General features: G+C 42.2%; 1 pseudogene; it reads right to left on the bottom strand.

Annotated features, from left to right (window-relative positions):
• Window positions 1-3,504: 3,504 nt before the first annotated feature.
• LOC117701566 (disks large homolog 5-like) lies at window positions 3,505-8,823 on the bottom strand (annotated as a pseudogene).
• Window positions 8,824-14,497: the final 5,674 nt, after the last annotated feature.

The raw sequence follows: 14,497 nt of genomic DNA, 5'->3' as shown, positions 1-14,497 counted from the left end.
TCAAACCATCTTACTAAAATCAGATGCCCTCTTCTGGTGTATCTGAAGAGAAAGACAGTGTACTCACATACATAAACTGAATAAATTAAACAAACAGAAAAAAATCCTTGAATGGGACAAGAACATAGTAGGTATAGCCTATAGACAGCATAATAAAATAAATGCTTTCCCCTAATAAACAAAAGATGGAAATATGGGGTTTTGGCCTGGTAGCCTAGCCTGCTTAGCAAGTTCCCAAGGCTGTGAACAGTCAGCTTAGTTCCTAGCAAAGGCACATAGGATCATGGGATCGGTGTGAACAAGCAGGTTCCTGGCTCGTGCTCACTGTTTCTCAGAGACTCCAAAGTTAGCAGCATCTTCCAACAGGCCCTCAATTTTCCACAGCCTGTGTAGATTTGTAAACAAAGCTATAAGCCCAGGCAACTAGGAAATCTCTGTAACTAGGATGGAAAGTGAGACTTTTCTTCACGTAAAGAGATTCTGTCAGGGATGTTTTGTGGAAAATAAGTCTGACTAGTTCAAGACCAAATGGTGGCAGGAATTATCACCCTAGACAATAGTCCATGGAAGGGCTGGACTACTGTGTACTTGTTCACTCCTTGACTGATGGACATCTGCAGAGTTTCTACTTCAGAACAGCTCTGTGGAGTACCACTACAACCATGATTTGCCCCAATTTCTCTGTGGACACCTACTTCTTGTTCTGGAGTCACTGGGTCAATGGGGACTACAGTTCAACTTTCTGAAGAGTTGTACATGGATTCTCACAAGGCTACATCATCGGCAATGTCTGAAGTTCCTCATTTCTTCCAGCCCTCCTTGAGAATTATTTTAAATCAAAGCAAATCACTTTTGAATGACAGCCATTACAGAGTGCTACAGACAGAACACAGAGTGAGTGCTTTAGACTACCAGGAGCCTAAGGGGCTGTCTGAGGCAGCCCTGTTCTAGCACCTCACCATAGGTATGGACCTTCCACTCGATGCAGATGTAACACCAAGCAGCTCAGTCTTTCACAGAGTAATACGTAGCACAAACTACAGAACCAAGGATAACTGAGTCAAGCTTAGGCAATGTTGGAAAGAAAATGTTAGGAGGTAATGAGGAAAACAAACTAGGATGCTGAGAAGATGCAATGAGCCACCTGACCTTCCACAAAGCAGTCACTATCCACCAAGAGCAGAGAGGGGACACAGACTATTAGCCGGACTTGTTACTCTCAGACTCATGGATTTGACACAGAAGCCTCCTACTCACCTCCATGTACCACAGTGTTTGGTTTTCCTACAAATGGTTTCAATATGGCTAAATAGATTTCCCTCTATAAATAGTTTCAATTGTGATAAATAGATTTTCCACTACCAATGGCTGACAATCTGACTTTACACCATAATTTATCTCCTTTTGTTCTATTGAGCTAGGTGGAGCAGCATGAAGACCTGCTGCTGTGTTTGATGTTTCCTTGATGCAAACTGAACTGACACTGATGCTGTGGAGAGACCCAAAGGCCCATGTTATAACAAGAGGCTGTTGTTCAGGTCCATAAGTTTCCTTTGAATAGGACCACCTTGGGGCCACCTTTTGTCTCATGTGTGCAGCTAGCTGTTGTCCAGCACCCCTTTGTGCCCCATATCCCGCTCTGGTTCTAAGAGTACCATGTCTTCCGTGGTTGTTCCTCACATGGGTGGGCCTCCAAACCCAGGGTTAGGAAGTTGTAATGAATGAAGGAAGGACTGGGAAAGGGGAATCTGAGGTCACATGGTAAGATATGAGAAAGGTGGGCTGGGCTAAACATGAAATTATTCACTTTTAAGTGTTGGCAAAATGGGTTCTGTTTGTTTGATAAAGTATTATAGGTTTGAATAACTGACCTGTGGGTTATGTGGAGTCTAGGTGTCTTGGGTAAGACCCATCATAGCCCACAAACACCCTCCTCCTTTCCCTGCTGATTTCGGCCAAATGACAAGAGAGCTCATGAGAAGGCACATTGGGCCAATTTATGTATCTGACACCTGGAACAGACTGCATCTTCTTCTTCCATGTTAATAAATTGTTTTCTTACAAAAGCAACAAGAAACCCACCCCCAAAAAATGAAATATGTAAAAATGTTCTTCCTCTCTGTGGTAATTAAACCTTGTAGCATGGCAATTACTTGAGACAAAATAATTCTAGGAGCTCTGCCTGGGAGGTAACAGAAGATTTAGAGATGCTGGTCAGAGCTTAACCAAAATAGGAAGGCTCAGAATCAGTGACAGTCCTGGGCTTTGTTGCAGAAAGACTGATCAAAACCATATGTATATATCTGGTCTCTCAACATACCCATCAACATACATATTGGCACACACATGCATATGACCTTCTCCCCCCACACAACATAAGTGAGCGGGAAAGCATAATGAGACCACAATGCTGGAGGAACCATTGAATGCAGACTGTGAAAATCTGATGTTTCATTTGAGACCCAGGACTCTGTAATCTATCCCATGAGGACTAAAAAATTTAGTAGCTTATGCAGAGTAGGTTGAGGGAGTCAGAGAAATTTTTTTCTTGAAGCCTCACATCTCTCACCCCAACCCTCAGCCTGAGAGAAGCCTTTCAGACATCCCTGTTCATCCAGTCAGCTCCTGAATACAAGCTCCAGGAAAGAACTCTAGCGACACTGACAGAAACCAGGACTGACCAGCTGCTCCTCAGGCTTTGTTAGTGTGAACCAAGATCTAGGTTGGGTTAAGAGACCATCTTATAATGCAAGGGTTGAGGGAGAGTAAAGATACAAGTCCCCACCCCCACCTCTTTTTTAAAAACAATTTTTTTAGATATTTTATTACTTTCAGATGCTATCCCCTTCGTTCATTGCCCCCACCAAGAAACACCTGATCCAGTCTACCCTCCTCCTCCAATGAGAATGTGCTCCCACTGACTCCCTCCCAGTACCCTACCTGCCCTTGAATTGTCTCACACTGGGGCATCCAGCTTTCATGGGACCAAAGACCTCCTCTTCCACCTATGTCTCACAAGGCCATCGTCCCCTACATATGCAGCTGGAGCCATGGGTCCAAAGCAAATGTGCTACAGGCCCTGACTTCATCACTCAATGTTCTGTGCTACTACAATGGAGGCAGCCACATAGAGCCCATCTAGAACAACTGCATGTTTGTATGTAGTATGTGTTCACCCTATCTGTCTTAATGAACTGAAGCTTGTAGTTGAGTAGGAGGGTTTGCTTGCCAATCTTCCAGTTTCTTGAAAAAGTATAACTCCACAGAACGTCTTGTAAATGATCACTGAAATGAACAACTGGATAAGATATTTGAGAATGCCTGGACAAGGTGGAGGACAGTTATCTGGGCTTGACTGTGTTTATGGTTAGACATGAGGGCAACCTGCCCCTGATCATCCTTGATGCATCCTACCTGCTGCTGCTTGGTGTATTTCTCATATATGTTCGTGCTGGCCTCAACACATAGCCTCTTTGTTTCCTTAGAACACACATCCAGTGCAATCTACTCCCTAAGCAGCTCTCTGTACTCATTCCACAGAATTTTTACTTGCTTCTTCATATGAAAAGATTCTGTAAGGAGGTGACAGTTCCTGATGCTGAACCACAGAGAAGAAATGGTGATTCCCAGGCAGTGTCTATCTTTCTCCCACTTCTCCAAGTACCATCCCGTCTCATTATGGGCCCTGATCCCCAAACAGCCCCAGACTACAGATGAGAGTAGCCATGGGACATCACATATGGGAAGGTCAAATTGAGAAGACATCAACATTCCAGAAGACTCAAGGTAATTTTGAAAACCTGACACCAACAGGGAATCATGTATCTCCCAGAAGAGAACATGGGCCCCACGACTGCATATATGTCATTGGTAATAGAAAACAACCTGTGAGTAGAGACAGTGGAAACCTTCTCTAGGAGAGGAGAGCAGACCCAACAGGTACACATCTTCCTATGTGTCTCATGCAAACCAGATCTATATATCTGTTTTCAGCGCCCCAGAAACTCAAGGTAGATTGATGTCTCCATCAAGGTGCACATCTTTTCTATCTAGAGCATACTGATTTGGGAAGGATAATGATTGGAGGGGCTCACTGACTCATCAGGCTTGATTAAAATGAGTCCAAGTGATCAATATCCTAGAGCCATCCTTTGAGGGAGGCAAGCTTCCAGTTGAGAAGTAATCAGTATGGAACCAGAGTCCTCACTTTGTTTCAAAGACAATGATGGGCAGATACATTCTGTGCTTAGTGCTGTGGAAACGACAGTGTGAGCCACTCACCAGTAAAGTTGATTTTCTTGAATCAGCTCCTGGCACTTGTACAAGGCCTCACTGACCTGCTGAGGAATTTTCTTGAGATCAGTCATCACCTGTTCGTGTTGCATCTCCAGCATCATGGTCTCAAAGTTGATGCTGTGGGAGGGCATGGACCATAAAGCAAATAATTTCTGAACTAAGGATTCAAGAATTAAATCAATTCAAGTTGAATCATGGACTACCCCAGCCCATATATGCCACATCCTGACGCCTTTGTACTGGATCCTCTTGGTGCTTATTAAACTTGTTATATGTGGTCTGGGGCCAGTAGAGTAAGAGAATTAAAAGATGAATCTGACCTACTTTAGCTCCCTAAGGGGGCTTGAAGAAATAGATTAGGTCTCTAAGAACTTTCCAGGAGCCTGTGCCACAGGCCTGGGTCCAACTTAAACCTGTGATGACTCTTTTTCTGTTTATAGACAGGATTTCTAAATCCTTGTGTCTATAGCTACATCAATTACTAAAGAACATGATCAGTATTTACAGGGAAAGGGTTTATTACTTATATCAGGAGTTTCCAATGCTCATCAGAGGTGAGCACAGAGGTCATGTACTCTGCTGCTACAAGTGAAGCTCCAAGGCCTCCTCACTATCATTACCTGAAAATGAGTCAGGTAAATCCTCAGGCACCATCACACTACACAGACTCCCTGGATCTTAACTGGAACACATGTGCACGCACACACACACACACACACACACACACACACACACACACACACACAGAGAGAGAGAGAGAGAGAGAGAGAGAGAGAGACTCACACACACTTACACACACAGAGACACACTCAAACTCATAATCCCAAATAAATACAGTGATGTGGCAATATTTTCGTGTATACTGAACAGATGATTTGTAGCAAATCCAGTCACTGAGGGGCAGCATGTAGAACCAGGTCCTTCAGGCACTTGACAGGACTTAAATGGACTCAAAGCAGCTCCAGAAAATTACAAAAATGATTGACCATAAACACACAGTAGCTAATCTCTCTCACAAAGCAACAGAAGTCCAGCCTTGTTAAAATGCATGATGAGAGCTCATCCAGTACTACTGTTAATTGAAGACTGTGATTCATGCCAAAGGATCTGATTTGCTTTGGAGGAATCAAAATAGCCTATGACCCCATCTCACTCTTCTCTGAACTTCAATTTCTGTATCTAAAATCCAATCAGCAAAATGAATTAAGACATGAGGACAGCCTGGAATTGTAGCCTACTATGATATGAAGAAATCTGAGGTCAACAGAGTAGGCCCAAGATAGTCAGCTGAGAACTAAGCATAATAAATACCTGTCTTTCAAATCCTTGTCAGTATAATGTGCCAGGATTCCTCGGAGTTCATCTCTCTCATTCTTCATCCTTTCAAGGTCCCTTTTGAGCTTCTCCAACTTCTTCATTCTCTGCTCCTGCTCACTGATGGTGTAGGCTTGGGAAGACTCTTTCCCAACAGACCCTTCAGGTAGAGAAACACAAGGAAACTTGTAGGGAAAATACGACAGGAAAAGGAGAAACCATACTTACTCCCACACAGAAGCCTGAGGAAGAGGGAATTCTAGAGACACAGCGAATTCCTGAAAGAGCAGGAAAGCTATCTTCAAGCTGGACTCCTCACCTATGTCCCTGCTCCCAACCACCATCACTAAACATAGGGCTCAGTCCCTACTGCAGTCCCACTAACCCTGAAGTGCTTAAGCTTTCCCAGTCAAGAAGAAATTGAGGGTATTGTAAGTTTATGTCTGAAGATGTAGTCTGTACTGCTTAGCACAAAAAAGATCGACCATAAACACCAGCACCAATCATCTCCCACAAGCCAACACCTATCCTTGCTTCTTAAATGCATGATGAGAAACCACACACTACTACACTTATCCCAGACTGTAATTCATCCCACATCATGTGTGTTTGAGACCAGAGTCTCTGAGACCTTGATACTTGACAAGGGGATTATCCCTCTCTGTTCTTGGCATCACATATTCATGTAACCTACAGGAATCTATTGAGGATGAAATGCTTCAGCACTCTATCCTGAGAGCAAGGCTTTGTTATTCTCACAGAACTTTCTCCTGGCATCCTTTGCCACTCAGCAGGAAATTCAGATCTCTCAGCAAAGCAGCTGCAGGCTTGTTAATTCCTGGATCTCTGCCAAACTAATAATCAGAAATTCTCAACTCTGGGTCTGCCAGTGAAGAATGTCAAGGCGCCAGATGCTAAGCCCTTCTCCTGTAAGGACCTGCTCAAGGTCCCCTCCACCAGGAACCTTCCTCATGCACTGCTCAGGACTCAATGTATCTTCCCCAGGGCCATCTCCTTCATCCTGCTTTACAGAATGCCTTCTGCCTAGGTTTGGACTCTGGCTGTACTGCATTGTCCCTGTAAAATAGCCTGAGCAGCATGCAAAACATGACTGCTTGTGAACCCAGAGGATCTGAAGAAATACCACACAGGCACTTGGTGCCACCACAACACTAGTGACCTCACAGAAGATCCGACAGTTCTCCTGGATACAAGAGATTGTCCAGGGAAGTGACTACTGATTATGTCACTTGAAAGTGCCGTGGCCTACCTGCTAACCAACTTGCCCCACATTGATCAGTTTCTGAGGTGCCCTTTCCCGAGTCTCTCCTTTGACTCATGGGATACACTTTGGCAAGTTCTCCTTTCAAAGCTAGAGATTTCTCTCTGCTTCATTACAAGGCAAGCACTTTGGATGGGAAGAGTTGGTTAGGGCCTTGGCATGGGCAGCTCATCTTTGTTAGGACCTAAAGCTCTAGGGTCCTTGCTTAAGGGAGATTCTTCTCCATGATAAATATACCCCTGTGCTCTATTCATGTACCACAGTCCAGTTCTCCAGGTTGTCCTCTTTTCCACAGGCAAAAATCATTCTCCTGAACTTTTCATTTTGTGCAAGTTGGATTATATGTTCTTATTGTCCACATGCATTGAGAGGAGACATTATTTCAGTATATTCAGAGATGTATTTCACAATTCCATTTTTTGCAATTTAAAGTCCCTTGTTCTTGGCAATATAGGAAGGAGTTCAGGTCCAGAGGAATATCAAATTGTAAAGTTCAGGTCTCTTCTTCAAAAGATAAAATCCCACATTTTCCCTTTCTCCAATACAATCAGACAATGTAGGCATCTTGAGAAACATTCAACAGGGACATTGGATTGCTGCTGTGTAGTTCCACTTGCCATCACTTGTCCAGTATCTACCTTCCTTGGTTCCCAGTTCCAGGCCCGGGGATGTTGGCTTTGGGGATATGATCTTGTATTTATACTATACCCAAGACTCAGTAGGATGGATAAGAGATGGAAAGGCCTCACATCCTTTGAAACCTCAATTTAAATGTCTCCATAAAGTTCACGAAGGACTGTTTTGGCATTGTTATCTGTAACAACTGCTTTTCGAGCTGAGAATACTGAATCAATGGTACAATGTGACCTAACCTCTCAGGTGTAGAAGCAGAAAATCATGTAAATCCTTTCAAAACAGATTGTGTTGTACTTGGCCAACTTCTCAGCCACATAGTATCAATATGACAAGGATCAAAGGTGGCAATCATGCAGAGAAGTAGCAGTGAATTTATTAATTAAAATGGAAAGGATTTGGAATAATAGTCAATCCTACTACAGAAATATATGAATTTTATTATATGCTTGAGGTTTATATGAGAACGGCAGGAATAACAGGGTGATTTTTAAAAAAAAAAAAACAAAGTATGAATTTCATTGTATAGTCTTGCTCTTTGATTTTATATTTCTAAAAGTGATTAATTAATGTTCAGAAAGTTTAGGAAAAGCTATTTAACTATCTAGTGAACTCCTGCAGACACAATCTGCTTCCCAACAAGTTAATACTTCTCTGTCTGCCGTGTTTTATGCTAGTCAGCAATTAAAAAGAAAAGTGTGTTGAATAATTTGTTGTTTCCACAGTGGATAAGCAGAAATAAAAAATGTAAAGACTCAAATAAAGACCACAGAGTGTTTCCTATTTTGTTCCTTTTTGAACCACTTATTTATTTAAGTCTTCCTTTTCATAGCTCCAAGTGTGCTGGAGCAGAAGCTTCCACTGCTGTCTGATGTTTGGGCTCTCCTCCTCATTGCTTAGAAGCAGAGGTGTTCTAAAGGACTCAAAAGGCTCTGGAGATGGTCTGGTCCACTTCATTCTTAGAAATACAAGACCCAGGGTTTTACAGGACCCCTGAAGTTTATACAACTAAGCCCTGATAATTGATCAAGTCACCTTGATTTTACCATACAGCTTCAGCTACAGGCATCCGAGCACAGAGATCAGCAGATTAGAATGGAGTGCCCCTCTCAACACTAAGAGATTCAGCATAAACTTGAAGTATATAGATTTTAATCATTAGCATTTATAGGCATTATTTTACAGAGTCACTGTCATCTTCCAGGTTCTGCTGTGGCGTCATTTTCCACAGTTCTTCTGGGATTGTAATATCTTTACTGATCTCCACGAATGCTAGAAAATAGTCTGGCTTGAGCCACCTAAAAAAGAAACTTAAAGTCTGTTCGATCTATGATACTATTGTTTTATTGTTGGTTTGTTTTTGAGACAGGGCTTCTATTCTCTATGTATTCCTGGCTGCCCTGGACCTTTCTGTGTAGAGCAGGCTGGCTTCAACCTCAGAGATCTGCCTGTGTCTCTCTCGAGTGCTGGGATTAAAGGCATGCACCACCATTGTCCACCTACAGTCCTTTTGTTTGAAGGAACAACATAAAATATTTATTCACTTGAGAACTAGAGTTGGAAAAACACAATGAAGATTCAAATAGTGAATAAGCTACACATTTAACTAGCCTTCAACCAGTTCACTAAATATCCATTATTTGTTCAATGAATGACCTGTTATTTATATGAAACAGAAAGGATTAGCTGTTCCTTTTTTCTTCAGGAAGAATTTATTCCAGGTTCTCAGTTAGACAAAAGCCTGCTCCCCTTAAAGGTAAATGGAATTAGGATTGCATTTTTCAGTTTCTCATAATGATGCTATCATCAAGGCTCCAGGCAGCTGATAGAGAACTTCAGAAAGATAATGTTTCCTAGGCTTCCACTTTAATGATGGAATCTGAAACAAAAGTGAACTGGTTTGTATGTTGAAACGTTCTTGAAGGTAGCAAAGGGAAGAGATACAACCATGTAGCTGAATCCCAATAGTTGCTTCAAGGGCCAAAAGGCTGCAATGCCAGAGTGTTCTTTGGATAAGCCATGTTGGAAAAGTGGCTGGTCATCTATTGACGATGGGGTATTGAGTTGTGTTTAGTCACCGACAAGCCCACTTTCTCTGTCAACCCTTTGGAGAGGAGCTTGTTAAAAATTTCCCCAAACGAAAAAATAATATTACTTAAGAGCTTCATACAGCCTAATCCAGTCTTGGCTTTGCACATCTTATGCATGTCAAGCAGGATGTTATAGTCTCCATTGTTTTTAAAGAGTTCTAATTCACTTGTCAAAGGTTACACCTCCAATCTGTACCTTGTCCAATAAAGAAAAAAACTTTAACTACACAAGAGGTAGGTTGCTGACAAATATTTCAAATACTTGGAGATTTTGGATCACCTGTGATGCCTTATTGAGTGGAAAATTATTTTCAGGAGTAGATTATAATACTTAGAATATTTACACATTTTAAAGGTCAGCCTTTCCCTGACAGCAGTATTGTTTTTTTTTTTCTTATTAAGGTGCTCTGGGAATTCCGGAGTTGCCTATCTTGGAACATTCAGGAGGAGACTATAGGTTGAGCATCTCTCATGTGAAAACTCACAGTGTTGAAATTCTCCAAAGTGTAAAACGGGAGTCTCTTTATGGAAACACAAGTGGACCTCACATGAGGGTTTGCATGGAAATTTCAGGCATAGTAAATGTATTCTATTCCTACATTTCTGTAGTAGGGTCTCAGTACATAGTCCTTGTTGACTTGGAACTTGCTATGGATAGCCGACTTCACACTCAGAGATCCACTTGTCTCTGTCTCCCGAGTGTTGGGATAAAAAACGTGCACCACCACATCTGACATGAAGTTATTGTATTTATAGTAAATCATCTTCACGCTAAGCAGATGTATATGAAGCATAGACAAACACTGAATGAGCTTCCTAAAAATTTTATCTTCTATGCAAGATATCTTATTTTGCTTATATAAATCATTATATTTATATGTTACATATGTGGATTTTTAAAAGCCCTACCACACAAAATATTTGTGGTTCTAAGTGTTGCTTTGGAATGTAAGATACACAAAGGTGTTTTGATTCGCCCATGTAACAGCCATCCTCTGGGTATACAAACAGGCAGAAGACACAACCTTGCCCATTCAGAGTTAATTCCTGTGATCACACTGAGTTGCTTAGGGATGGCAGCCAAATCTAGTTGGCAAGTTACAGTCCTCTTCTGCTATCATCTCCATTGGAAGAGAGTGAAGTGATACCCTTTACATGTTTGCTAAGTTAGGATGCCGCCCCGTGTAAGACAGAAGATGTCTTCCTGTGAACAGAAGAAAGCAAACACAGAAAAGCCAAACAAGAAATAAAAAAGGACAAGTGACAAATCCTGCTGGCAATAGTTTAAGCACCCAAGGCCAGGTCACTGCTCACTCAGTTACATAGTTAATACCTTCCTCTTTTTTGTTTGTTTGTCTGATTGTTTGTGTTGTGTATTGTCATTGCCATTTGAAAGATTTCTTGGGTAAAATCTATGCCATTCAACAAGTTCTTAGAAGGCTGATTACTACATAGACATTAAAGAGGAGAAAGAGAAGGAGAGTTCAAGCCTGCTTGTGAGGGGCTTACAGTCTGTCTTCAAGATGCATTACTTCATGGCATTTGCTGACTTTAACCAATATTATAGAGTAGGTTGATATGAGGTACCTAGGAATCGAGTAGCATGCATTGTACTAAAGTATAAGAAACAGTTTACTCTAAGATTAGAGTGTATTTTAGTCTGGTGGTTCAAGCTGGCAGACAGTGATGCATAAATATATTGCTGTTCACTGTTAATTCCTTAACCACACTGAACAGTGATAAGAAACAGGGCAAATACAAAGTCAAATGATATGTCTGTTCTCAAAAACCTTTTGGTTCAGGACAGGCAAAGATTCCAGCAAGAACTGTGTGGTAATGCCATGCATCTTAAAGGATGACACTTTATAGACAGATGGTGACATGCAGCGAGTTGTTGGTGCTTGCTGACAGAAAGCCACTACCTAGAGACTGTGGGTGGAAGGCCAGAGTGGCCCAGAAGAGATGCCCAGCCATTTGTCTGCATGGAACCGTGCTGAGGAACATCACTAAGGAATAGAACCCATGTCAGCTAGGGAGACTGTTGACTGTGTGCCCCAAACTGGGAAACCTAAGTACCAGTTAAATGAAACATGCCTTCTTCTACTAGACATTAGCTAAACCTATCATTGAACTCCTACAGGAGAGAAGGTTTCACCAGGCTGCACAGCAAACCCAGCAGGACACAGCATAGTGCAGAGATGTCAAGAACTAAAGGATTTGAACTAACACTCACTAGGCTTCTTACCCATTAAACACTGAATTCTGTTTTGCTGGAATAGGATGGCTGGGTGTTCCTACTAAATACTGACACAGCCCAACAGATTCATGTGTCTGGCCAAGAATTTATAATCCAAGAAACCCAATGACTGGAAGACATTGTGGTTTGCAGGGCATGTCCCATAAGTCTTTCAAATGTATTTTTGCTTTGCCACAGTTAATTACTTGAAAAGGGGAAGTGTTCTACACAGTGCTGATTCTTAAAGCATTACTTACTCAAGTGCTTAACCTTAATATTAAATACATTGCCTTGATTTAATATTGAGATGTGGATGCATGCCCCACGCCAAGGAAACAGCATAACCCAACTTGAAGTGGACTTCAATTCCAGCACTACAAATGCCTTTAGTTGCTTTCACCTGAATTCCTTACTTAAAAGCTTTGACTATGTTAAAGAAAACCAGAATCCTACCCAGATCCCAAAAGAGTAAGACCTGGGTTCCAAGGACTTCAAATGAAAAAAATTCCACTAAGAGACCAGCCCAAACAGCAGGATGATGTACCAGTCATTCATCCAGGGAGGCAAACTTGTGCAAACTGCCAAGTTGGCAAACGTTAGTGGTGGAACTCAATCTGACTGCAAAGTTGACCAGCACCCTATGCTCTATGCCAGGCCCATAACACCTTGGAGAGCTCTCTAAGTGCTAGTAGGAGCCTTAGGGGCGCTCAGAGCTGGGTTGCCCTGAGCACCTCTGCCCCCTTGCCCACTCCTGAGACCAGCCTCACCCCTCCTAGGCGCGCAGCAGATTCCTGAGGCCTATAAAGGCAGGTTGCATGGGGCCTGGGAAAGAGACTTGGGACTCACTCACGTCTCCGTGGGATCCAAAGCAAGGCACTTGGTGGCCAGACTAACAGTCTCATACTGAGCCTGATCCTCACTGCAGAGCATAGCCTGCTCCGCAGACCCAGCCCCTCAACCTCTGCGCGTGCGTGTGGGTGCCCACAGTGCCAACTGCCAGCAACTGCCGGCAGGGGTCCCCAGTAGTGATCCATCTCAAGGCAGGAGAACTCAGAATTAACTGGAGGGATCACTGGAAACCTACTGACTCCTGGGACATGTTCCATTCCGGGATCAGGTCTGGAAGAAATCTGCAGTTGTGCATTTTGCAGGTTGCCGGGTGATACTGTACTAATCCTAGATCACACTTGGAGACCAACTGCTCTGCAGCTAACATGTGCTTGGTGTCCAGACATGTAGCAGTTTCCCAGAGAACTGTTAGCACAGTCAAAGAATGAATCTGAGTTAGTGAGTGACTTTTACACCAGATTTACTCCTTCCCATCTCACCTTCCAATCTCTTCTATTAAGGACAGCTTCCCAGAGCACTCAAGAATTACGAACAAAAAAAAAAAAAAAAAAAAAAAAAATGTTGCTGTCAATAAGGTGAAAATTTCAGAAGGAGGAAGTAGAGAAAGTGTCAATGGGGAATCTACTCCTCTGAAATGAAGCCGTCCTCGGAAATTACTGACTGAGATCTCAATAACAGCATCTCAGGAATTTCATGCACAGCATTCCCAGACTAGGCTGATTAGGAAATGTAAAGAAAATAAACTCCCATCAACGTTTTCCATGATTATCCTTGTTTCCACACAGTGCCAAATGCTGATTTTTTTAACTATTTAATTTTGTATCATTTTATTTATTTTGGACAGTGTCATCATTAGCTTTGATTAGCTTAGATCTCGCTATTTATTTATTTATTTATTTATTTATTTATTTTAGGTAGGTGAAAAAATATTGATACCCAAGTGGAGGTCAGATGATAACTCGGTGTGGCAGTCACAAGCAGCAAGGGTGGAGAGGATTTCAAAATAAACCATTAGATCCGAATTCAGGGACCCTTCTACAGAGTTCTGCAGATTCAACTCAGACTGCAAACACTGTAACTCCCAAGGTAGGTCTGGGTCTTGTTTTTAATGTGACCCTGGGCCCAAATGTCCCCTCTTTCTTACATCAGTCTGCTTCTGCCTCCTGAGTGCTGGGATCAAACAGATTTTCTACGCACCACTGTTCTGCATATTTTAATGCTTCTTATATAATTTTTGAATTCCCTGACTTTCATCAGAGTGTAAAAGGCCTTTGAAGAATAAGTTACCCTTGTCTGACACCTTGTGGTAAGATAGAGTCTTGCAGCTTTTATTTCTAAGGATGGGAAAAAAAAAAAAAAAAAAAAAAAAAAAAAAAACATTAAAAGGAGGGTTAGAGAAACTTCTAGTTAGTGAGCTAAGGCTCACAACCACAGGGAAAAGGTTCCAGTTCCCAGCACCCAGCTTGTCCTTCAGGGTCTCCTTTGCTGGCCAGAATCTTCATAATAAAGTTGATACACCAGAAGGTTAAATAAATTAGGTCCTACAAATAAGTCTGTACACCCAAACTGCACTCAAATACTTTTATCACGTTTATTTATTTATTGCAGGCATGTGGGTGAATGTTACTGTATGCATGAGGGGGTCAGATGACAACTCAGTGTGGCAGTCACAAGAAGCAAGTGTTGAGAGGGTCTCAAAATAAACCTATAGCTCCAACTCCAGAGACTTCTCTCCTCTCACCATGCAGTTCTGCAGATTCAACTCAGAGTCCAGAAACTGTAACCCCCAAGGTGGTA

The sequence above is a fragment of the Arvicanthis niloticus genome, unplaced genomic scaffold, assembly GCF_011762505.2.
Source record: "Arvicanthis niloticus isolate mArvNil1 unplaced genomic scaffold, mArvNil1.pat.X pat_scaffold_1359_arrow_ctg1, whole genome shotgun sequence".
Lineage (NCBI taxonomy): Eukaryota > Metazoa > Chordata > Mammalia > Rodentia > Muridae > Arvicanthis > Arvicanthis niloticus.
Note: the sequence above shows the minus strand (reverse complement) of the source record. Positions and strands in the feature narration are given on the sequence as shown.